The sequence below is a fragment of the Ahaetulla prasina genome, chromosome 4 (genome assembly GCF_028640845.1).
Source record: "Ahaetulla prasina isolate Xishuangbanna chromosome 4, ASM2864084v1, whole genome shotgun sequence".
NCBI classification, from domain to species: domain Eukaryota; kingdom Metazoa; phylum Chordata; class Lepidosauria; order Squamata; family Colubridae; genus Ahaetulla; species Ahaetulla prasina.
Genome location: NC_080542.1, coordinates 78111769 through 78121770, shown reverse-complemented (window position 1 = coordinate 78121770; position 10002 = coordinate 78111769). Strand labels below are relative to the sequence as shown.

Genomic DNA, 10002 nt, shown 5'->3' with positions numbered 1-10002 from the left:
TGAAATTTCATAGAATTGGGAAAAAACTTAATAAAATGTAAAAATTTAATATTGGGCCAAAATTTGGAAGACCAAAATTACAAAAACATTCAATTGTACTGCACCAACAAAGATTTATAGATAGACTTCGGAAAATCTTTCCTCTGTCTGTCAAAATTTTAGAATAGAGTATTAAAAGTAGTATGAAATATGCTTACAATAGACTTTCACTTTTAATGAAGCTAAACTTTTCATTCAAAAAACATGCAGCAGAGAATCAGAAAAAAAGCAATGCTTTGCACTGAAAAAGACCAGCATTAAGCACCATAATATTTCAGATTTTGCACAACCAAATTATTATATAGACAAATCACAGCTTGACTGTCCCACAACAACCCCAAACCCCTATGATCGCTTATTGCCCATCGCATGCTGGGCAGCAGAAACACCATGGCTTCTGCTTGTCACCCGATTGTCCTAAAGGTCCCACCCATTCTGTTCCCATGCGGGAGTAGGGGTGGTCCTGGTGAAAGGAAAGCCTCACAAGCTGTGAGGCCAGGTGAGGTATGGAGGGGATGGTGCAGGTGCAGCGCAGTTGTACAACTTGGTACAGCCATCTGGGTTGGAACGTCAGCCTTAGATCTGATCCATGTAGCTACCCTGGAGCCAACAAGTGGCAGCCCCTGCCATTTTAGCCCTGCCCCCTGGGCACATGTACAGGAGGCGCTAAACACTGGTGTCGGGTGACAGGGAAGCGCTCAAAATGCAGTCGGGGGGGGGCAAGATGATCCCCATGGATGCCAGGCTCCACGCGCTTGCTGCCTTCTGTGTGCTACTGGCTCCAGGGCTGACTGTGTTCTGGCCCAGATGGTCACCATCCACTTGACTGGCATTCCCACTAACAGGGAGAACTGAATGTCTCTTTTACTCTTCTCATTGTTTTAAACAAGTTTTTTCTATGTTTTGTTATTTCCAGTTATTTAAGCTAAAAATACAAACAAACAAAAAAAAGAAAAATATTTCTTATAGTTTATACTTATTTTGTTTACCCATTAATTCACTAATATAATATGAACAAATCTTATAATACAAGGTATCTTACAATAATCACTGAATCTCTGCCATAAAAACACAACTTGCTGCTTCCTTTTGTTAGAAGAGAATATTGCCTCCCCCAAAACAGATAAATCATTTGTTTCCAACAACCATTCCTTGATATCTGGAATCATACCTCTCTTCCAATTTCTTAATGTATCCTAATTCTTTCTGTCACCCACTATGGTCAATACAAGCACAATTCCTGATAAACAGACAAATTCTAGATAGATAATTCCACAGTTACATTAACATATTTAGTATTTATAGATTTTCTCATAAATCTATTAATATGCTTCATAACACGATCCCAAAATTTACCAAATGATCACATATTGTATCATATTTATTACTACTGCACAAAAGGAGAGAACAGACAGAAAAGAGGAAAGGAAACTCCGGCTTGGATTTATCCTGAGAATTGAGTAAAGTGGTGACTATAATCTAAATATATTTGTTTTATTAAGGCTAGTTTTTATAGCACTATGAAATTTATGGGACAAAATACAGATTTAGAGACTTGAGTGGTAATTTGAGACATGGCGTTCTAAAAGAGGCATAGAAGGAACAGAACGGGAAAATAACAGGATTGATAATTCCTAATTAAAGTTTTTGAAATTGGACATTTTGGACACTTTTGGAGACTGACGCTGATGTCGTGACGGTACTACAGATGATCTTGGAGCTCCAAGATCACCGTAGATATCTTCACTGCTGGACGGTCCTTTTTGGACCTCACTGCCCCATAGAGACAGTGATAGAGAAGGACACATCCTGTTGATCCCAGGGACATCCCAAAGTCCCTGGTTGATCCAGGAGAAGCCCTTTTTTCCGGCGGAGAAGAGGCAGCCATCAAAGCTGTTGAAGTTGGGACAGCTCTGAAACGGCAGAGAGTGAAAAAAGCATGTCAGCTTAGTAAGATTTTTTTTAAAAAAACCAGACTATTAGAGAGAACACCCTGAGACTAAAGTAAAGTTAAAATTGATGACAGAAGAAACTAAGTGGCGAAATTAAGCCTGAGCCTAAGGTAGTTCTTCCTGCCTTTTTAATTTACGCTTCTATGTGGATGTTTATGGAGGACTTTACGTTTTAATTTGGACTGGACTGAAAATTTCCATTTCATTTTCTTAGTTTTAAACCCTTAGTGTCTTTTTAGAACATTTTTTCTCTGGTGCTACTTTTTGTCTATTTTGTCTTTCTCTCTTTCTCTCTTTTTATTTTTAACTTTTTGTATATTGTGTATTGGATATGGAAAGGAGGGAAAGTGGAGGAAAAGCAAACAATATCGCTATCTAGTGGACTGGAAATATTGTTTCTTTTTTTCTTTTCCTTTGATTTAAGAAAGTAACATTGTGTATGTTTCAAGGACTCTCGATACTATTTTAGATAAGATAGAGGGGAGTCCATCAAAGACGTTTTGCAAGACTGTTTATTCAGGTGCTCTTCTGGGAACTATCAGTGGCAGGAGTCTGAAATTGAAAAGGAGAAGATTGCAGTGACCCTGGAAAGAGAGCTGTAAACGCTATTTGAGAATTAACAGAAGAATTTTCTCCTTTCCCTCTTTGGCTTTTTTCTTTTTCCCCTTTCTTTTTGATTGGAAATTAATTGGATTAAGACATATACGAATCTGAAGATATTTTTTCCCCCTTTTCGTTTTTCCTTTTCTCTTGTTGTTTCATTTGCCCCTTTTTACGGTTATTTGGGAGAATTTCTATTCTACATATAAGTGGATTAAGATATAGAAGAACCTGAAGACTACGTTAAAATGAGCAGAAAGATAACAACTTTTGGTTCTGCCACATCGACTCCTTCTTCACCATCTGCGGGACAATGACCAATACGGATGATGTTACAACAGGAAAAGGAAAAAGAACGAGAAAAGGAAAAGAAGTGACATTGCAGATGATTTGGAAAGGAATCTAAAAAATACAAATGAGAGTGGAGAATATTGAACAAAGAACAGAAAAAACAGATGAAAAGGTGGAGAACATACAACAAGTGATGACAAAATATGAGGATAGATTCCAGAAAATTGAGGAGAAAGAAGAACAAAGAGACAAAAAAATCAGAGATATTGACAGTAGATTAGATAAGGTTGAATGAGACAAGAGTGGAATACTGGGATGGGAGATGGACAGATCAGAATTTTACCTCAGATTCCAAAATATAAAAGAGAAGGGAGAAAACTTAACGGAAAAAATGATAAAAATTTTAGCAGAATCACTGGAAATTAGTAAAGAAAAAATGATGGATGGCATAGATGAGATATTTCGAGTATACACAATGAGAAACAAACTATCAAGAGAAGTCCATATAAGATTCACCCAAAAATCGATTAAAGCGCAAATACTGCAAATTGCAAGAGAGAAAACATTGAAATACAAGGAGAAGGAAATTGTGGTTCTGAAGCATATACCGAGATGAGTGAGAGAGATGAGAAGAGAATATCATTTTTTAACCAAAATACTACTTCAGAAAGGCGTGAACTACAGATGGCTGATACCAGAAGGCCTGCTGTTTACATGGCAACAACAAAAGTATAGAATAGATTCAATCGATAAAGCCAAAGCATTTTGTACTGAATACTTCAGAGAGAAAGAAGTTGTTGTGACCCAGGTTCCTGGACCCGGACTCCTGGACTCGGATGATTCAGAAAGTGAGGGAGAAGACCTGGCAAGCCCTGCTTCTCTTGGGCCCTCTCCCTCCCTGGTACCCACTCAAAGGGAGGAGGAGGGGCCGGCAAGGCCTGATTCTCCCGAGCCTTCTTCTGATTTGGCAACGCCCCAAGAACAGTTTTGGAGTGATGCAAGACTGCGCAGACATGACTGGCGCGCGCAGCAGAGAAAGCGTTGGGACAAAGCCAAGGAATGATGGTCATGCAGTGACATCTGCAGAGACTATAAATAGGAGGCGGGACTTCCTGGTTTTTTGTCTTGGACAAAGCAATGAATTTGCGCGGGCAAACTGTATCAATGGAGGGAAGAATATATTCGTGAGTAATTCTGGCCTTATCTATAATTTCCTCGTTATCTCCAGAGACTTGGCAGGCCCGTGGATAGACGTGGCCAGGACATACCTATGTAAATAAAGTAGAAGAGAAGGCCTTTGACTGACTCTTTGTTGGGAGTATTGGGGGAGGGAAACAGAACAGAAGTGGAGATAAGAAGAGAAGATACACTGATTGAATTACAAGAAGAAGAATTATTAGCAATGATTGAAAAAGAAGAAGGTGCAGTGGGAGGTAATGCAGAAGGTAGAGAACGACGTGAACCAAGATCGACTAGAGCAATAAACCCTTCTTATAAAGTATGAACATGGAAGAGAAAAAAGGTCTCTTCCATGTTCTCTTTAGAGGTCACTAAAAAAAGAAAAATATTCCATAAATTAGAGAAATTAAAATTTGATATAATCTGCTTACAAGAAGTACATTTTTAAAAGCAATATGAATAATTATTGGTTCAGCCTAAATTGGGGAAAACATTTACCTCATTGCCACAAGGCAAGAAAAGAGGAGTAGTTTTATATAGGAGATACAATTTCAGCGGAGCAAGTTTATACAGATTAAGATGGAAGAATTTTGATGGTGAAAATAACAGATAACAATAGGAAAATACTCTTAATAGCAATATACGCTCCAAACGACAATCAAGAAGAAAACTACACATGAAAATAATTGACTTGGACTATGACAATTTCTGCATGATGGGAGACTTTAATGGTATTGTGGATGAGAAATTAGACTATAATACACAGAAGACAACAAAACAAAGTAGAAAGACTCTTCCAAAATCCTTTTTTAAAATGATAGAGGAAATAAACTTAAAAGATGTATGGAGAGAAAGGAACATAGAAAATAGACAATATACTTTTTATTCAACAGACATTTATCATGGTCTAGAATAGACATGATGTGGATGACAATGGAATTGACTTATAATATAACAACTTCTAATATAGAAGAAGAAGAAATTGAAATAGCAACCAGTACCTGGGCAGACCATAATCCTATGATGATGAAATGGAAAGGACAAAGGAGAAGATCTAGATGGACTTTAAACAACACAGTATTAAAAGACAAGGCATTTGTACAGAAAACGCAAAAAGAATTGGCTTTCTTTTTTAAAGAAAACAGAAAAGAGGACATATCAATACAAAATCTTTGGGATACAATGAAGGCCTATGCTAGAGGTCTGATAATAGATTATACAAGAAAAAGAAATATTAAGAAAAGACAAGTTTATAAAACACTGGAGGATGATCATAAGAAACTTGAAAAAGAATTACAGAAATCGCCACAAAAAAAGGACATTAAAACAAAAATGGAATTAATTAAACATAAAATAGGATTAATAGAAAAAGAGGATTTAGCGCAAAAAATTAGAAGTGTGAAACAAATATTTTGAAGACACCAATAAACCAGGTAGATGGTTAGCATACAAATTAAAAAGAGAGAGAGAATCAAGAAAAATAACACGGCTTGTGGATAATCAAGGACAAATCAGATATGGGAATGAAGAGAAGAAAAAAATTATACAAGATTATTATAGAAAACTGTATGAGCAAGAAAATATAGAGGAGGAAAGTATCAAACGATACTTGCAGAAAGCGAATTTAACTCAGATTCCTAAGGATACTGAAATGATGTTAGAAGGAAACATAACAATGATGGAATAACTGAAGCACTAAAAAAACAAAAGAACAGGAAGGCACCAGGCCCAGATGGATTACCAACGGAATATTATAAGACACTACAGGAATTGTTGAGTCTCCCATTGTTAGAAGTTATGAATGAAGTTATGTCAAAGATGAAATTAACCACGTCTTGGTCAGAAGCTTATATTACACTTATTCCACAGGACACTGACTCACAGCAAATTAAGAACGATAGGCCTATATCTTTGTTAAACTCAGACTACAAATTTTTTGCTTCAATATTGGCAGAAAGACTCAAAAGGTATTTAAATAATTTTATACATTCTGATCAATATGGGTTTCTGCCAAAAAGACAGATTAAAGACAATATGAGGATAATTCTGGATACCTTGGAATGCTATGAGACACATCCCGAAAAGCAAATGGCTTTGATATTTCTTAATGCACAGAAAGCTTTTGATAATGTGAATTGGCGATTTATGCTACTACAATTGGAACAGATGAGCTTTGGTAGAAAGTTTATACAGGCCACAGAAGCCATATATTATAAACAAGCAGGAAAAGTAATGATAAATGGAGAACTGACAGAATCTATTGAAATAAAAAAGGGACAAGTCAAGGTTGTCCACTGTCACCCCTGTTGTTTGTATTAACATTAGAAGTGTTAAACAGAAATATTAGAGAAGAAAAAGATATAAAAGGCATAAAAATTCAAAAGGAAGAATACAAATTGCAAGCATTCATGGATGACCTGGTTTATATTCTTGAAGATCCATTAGAATCAATAACTATATTGATAGACAATATAGGAGAATATGAAAAAGTTGCAGGATTGAAAATAAACAAAGACAAAACAAAGATCTTAACAAAAAATAGGTTAATAAAACAAAAAGAAGATCTGGCGGAAAGATCAAAGATGCAGGTTACAAATAAGGATAAATATTTGGAAATATATTTGACAGCAAGATGCAGTACACTTAAAGAAAATAATTATAGTAAACTCAAACAACAGATAGTGACAGACTTGGCAAAGTGGGAGAATTTGCAGCTATCATTGATAGGGAGAATATCAACGATTAAGACGAATATATTGCCTAGAATTTTATATTTGTTCCAGACAATTCCAATTAGGTTGGGGAAAGGATATTTTGAAGAACTGAATAAAATTGTTGAAATATATTTGGCAGGGCAAAAACCCGAGGATAAAATTAAAATTGTTGCAAGATGCCAGAATACGAGGTGGTTTTGTTCTGCCTAATTGGGAACTATACTATCAAGCAACAAATTTGTTGTGGATCAAGGAATGGATAATGCTCAGAAATACTAGAATATTGACCTTAGAAGGACATGATTTGTTGTTGGGATGGCATGCTTTCTTATGGTACAAGGAAGCAAAAACACAAGGGTACTTCAGAAGACATTTTATACGAGAAACCTCGTTATTAAATTGGGAGAAGATTAAGAAACAACATTATTTAAAAATTCCAGTCTGGTTATCAACTATTGAAGCAGTCTCATATTCAATAACATTTAGAAAGGAACAAATTGTTAGATATAGCGAACTATTGAATGAAAAGGGTGAACTTAAATCTATGCAAGAATTAGAAGTACAAGGTATAAAAATGAATTGGTTTTCTTATTTGCAAATACATTCTAGATACGATAAAGATTTCAAGATGGAAGGTTTTTAAAACAATGTGACTAACCTAGATAAAATTTTAACAGGCACTGATGAAAATGTAATTAAAAAATTATACGGATGTTTATTAGAGGTTAAACTGGAAGAACAAGAAGTTAAAGAAACAATGATTGCTTGGGGGGAAAATTTTGGACATGGGATTGACTTAGAGAAATAGCAAAAATTGTGGTCGCAATATTATAAAATTACAATGTCAACTGTGTATAAAGAGAATTTATATAAGATGTTTTACAGGTGGCATCTACCCCTGACGAGAATAGCCAGAATGTTCAAGAATAAATCCAAAAAATGTTGGAAATGTCAACAGCTCATATTACCATATGTGGTGGACTTGCATAGAAGCTAAAAGATACTGGACTAAAATCCACACGTGGTTGGAGAAAATGATAAAAAAACACATAAGATTTTAAACCAGAGATTTTTTTTACTGGGGATCATACCTGAAACATATAATAAAGAATTGTGATACTTGATTGTGAATGTAGTAAGAGGGCTAGAATTGTGTTTCTAAAAACTGGAAAAATGAGAAAATACCAAAGCAAGAGGAAGTTATTAAGAAAATAATGGAATGTGCTGAAATGAGTAAATTCACATCTGAAATTAGAGAACAGGAAGATAAACAGTATTATAAGATATGGGGCTTATTTTACCAATGGTTAGAAAAAAATATGGTAATGAAGTTTGATAGAGGTTTCTATAATACAAGAATCATATTTTGAAATACACAAAATATAATGTATCATTATTGGTTTGATTTAGGATGAAATGAATGATACAATATAAGCTATAATAATACAATAAAATTTAGAACATTCATTATGAAGTGCGGGAAGAAATATTTAGTTAAATAAATGACTAATGGATCAAACAATTGGACACGTATTAGATTGGTAAAATGTGAGATTAGATAAATTATAAGTTATGAATATGATGAAAATGCACAAAAGATTTGTAACCAACCGACACACTGTTGTATTTGTATTGAAGATGTTTTTATGTATGTATGTCTAAAAAAATATTTTTTTTGTTTAAAAAAAAGAAAACCTATTAGTAGAAAGAATTGAAACAGAAGAAAGACTGGAGGTGACTAGACTGAGAATGATGCAAGATTGAGAGAAGATTACATGAAAGTAAAGCTAAAGAGACTTTCACTTTGTGGAATACAACAAACATAAAGTGACATAAAGTTTATAGAATTTTGGAAGATTAAGTAGTTGTTGTTAGTTGCGAAGTCGTGTCCAACCATCGCGACCCCATGGATAATGTTCCTCCAGGACTTCCTGTCCTCTACCATCCTCTGGAGTCCATTTAAACTCTTGCCTACTGCTTCAGTGACTCCATCCAGCCACCTTGTTCTCTGTCGTCCGTGTCTTCTTTTGCCCTCAATCTTTCCCAGCATTAGGCTCTTTTCCAGTGAGTCCTTCTTTCTCATTAGGTGGCCAAAATATTTCAGTTTCATCTTCAGGATCTGGCCTTCCAAAGAGCAGTTAGGGTTGATCTCCTCTAGGACTGACTTGTTTGTTCACCTTGCAGTCCAAGGGACTTGCAGGAATCTTTCCCAGCACCAGAGTTCAAAGGCCTCGATTCTTTGGCACTCAGTCTTTCTTATGGTCCAGCCTTCACAGCCATACATTGCAACTGGGAAAACCACAGCCTTGACTATATGCATTTTTGTTGGCAGGGTGATGTATCTGCTTTTTAGTACGCTGTCTAGATTTGCCATAGCCTTCCTCCCCAGGAGCACGCGTCTTTTAATTTCTTGGCTGCAGTCCCCATCTGTGGTGATCTTGGAGCCCAGGAAAATAAAATCTGTCACTATCTCCATTTCTTCCCCATCTATCTGCCAGGAATTGAGAAGTCCGGATGTCATGATTTTAGTTTTCTTAATGTTGAGTTTCAAGCCAACTTTTGCATTCTCCTCCTTCACCCGTATCAAGAGGCTCTACTGTATATTCATCAGGGATAATCCATTGGATTATTGAAGAAACTACTGAAATATATATGATTATTGATAGTAGAAAATTAATTATTAGTAAATAATCTAAATGTAGATTATAAACTATTTACATTGATAATGGTGGAAAGATTAAAGAAAGTAATAAATGAATACATACATTCTGACCAGAATGGTTTTATGCCAAAAAGACAAATAAAGAACAACATGAGAAAATAATAGATGTATTGGAATATCACAAAGCAAACCCAGACAAACAAATGGCATTAATATTCTTAGATGCACAAAAGGCCTTCGATAATTTAAATTGGAGATTTCTTATTTTATAATTAGAAACTATGAAATTTTGTGATAAATTTGTAAATATGATAAAGAAGATATACTCAACCCAAACAGCAAAGGTAGCAATAAATGGAGATATGACTGAACAATTTACAATAACAAAAGGAGTGAGGCAGGGATGTCATTCTAACATTAGAGATACTGTTAAATAAAATTAGAAGCGATAATGAAATAAAAGGACTGAAAGTAAAAAAAAAAGAATACAAACTTCAAGCCTGTCAGCCTCCGCTTATTACTTTCAGTGTTGAGTTACTTAGTAGGGTGTTTAACTGTTTTATTA

At 35.2% G+C, this 10002-nt stretch overlaps 1 protein-coding gene across 5 annotated transcripts in view; it reads right to left on the bottom strand.

Annotated features, from left to right (window-relative positions):
* DCLK3 (doublecortin like kinase 3) overlaps nt 1-10002 on the bottom strand; it is a 150055-nt gene that overhangs the window by 77885 nt on the left and 62168 nt on the right. The window lies entirely within an intron of this gene.